We start from the raw sequence: 939 nt of genomic DNA, 5'->3' as shown, positions 1-939 counted from the left end.
AAAAACAAGCCAAATAAAAAGGAATATATTTTTTATTGTTTTTAAGCATTTGTTGTTTTGTTTTCTTTTTTTAATTTTTTCCATTTTTAGTGAAATTCTCAAATATTTCAACACCGAAAGAGTTTATTTCAAAGCATGTAATTTAATTCAGCGTTTCCAAACACGTGGCTTCGTGGGTAGAGTATGAGAAGACCCGGCAAGCCAAGTGAGACCTAAATCCAAGGCCTCTGCCAGGGGTGTAGCCAGCCCACTTATGCGTACCTATCCTTCAATGGACACTAAACTCCGCTTGCAAAGACCTGTTGAGGCAAGTGAAATCGAAATCACACTAAATTCGACGACTGGCACCCATGCCAACGTCGTCTCCTTCATTAGACAAGAGACTTGTAAAGGCATTCGAGCGAGATCGTTGCCACTGCCGCTGGACTGGCACTGGCAACGACATCGCTCGAATGATTTTCTAACGTGCCACCAGCACTAGTGCTAAAAGGCGACGCTGGTAATGATTCCGCTCAAATGGTGCTAGTTTCAATTAATTTTGAAAATAATGAAAAATTTAGTGAAATAAGTTTGTCATTCATTAATCTGGTGTTTGGAACATACATCATCATCGTTTAACGTCCGCTTTCCATGCTAGCAAGGGTTGGACGATTTGACTGGACTGGTGAAACCGGATGGCTACACCAGGCTCCCATCTGATTTGGCAGAATTTCTACAGTTGGATGCCCTTCCTAACGCCAACCACTTCGAGAGTGTAGTGGATGCTTTTACGTGCCAAAATCCTACGAAGGCCAGTCAGGAGGTACTGGCAACGGCCACGCTCAAAATGGTGTATTTTATGTGCCACCTGCACAGGAGCCAGTCCAACGGCACTGGCAACGATCTCGCTCATATATATATATATATATATATATATATTTTTTTTCTCCGTATTCTTTC

Source organism: Octopus bimaculoides, chromosome 30 (assembly GCF_001194135.2).
Source record: "Octopus bimaculoides isolate UCB-OBI-ISO-001 chromosome 30, ASM119413v2, whole genome shotgun sequence".
In the NCBI taxonomy this organism is placed as follows: Eukaryota; Metazoa; Mollusca; class Cephalopoda; order Octopoda; family Octopodidae; genus Octopus; species Octopus bimaculoides.
This window is presented reverse-complemented; position numbering follows the sequence as displayed.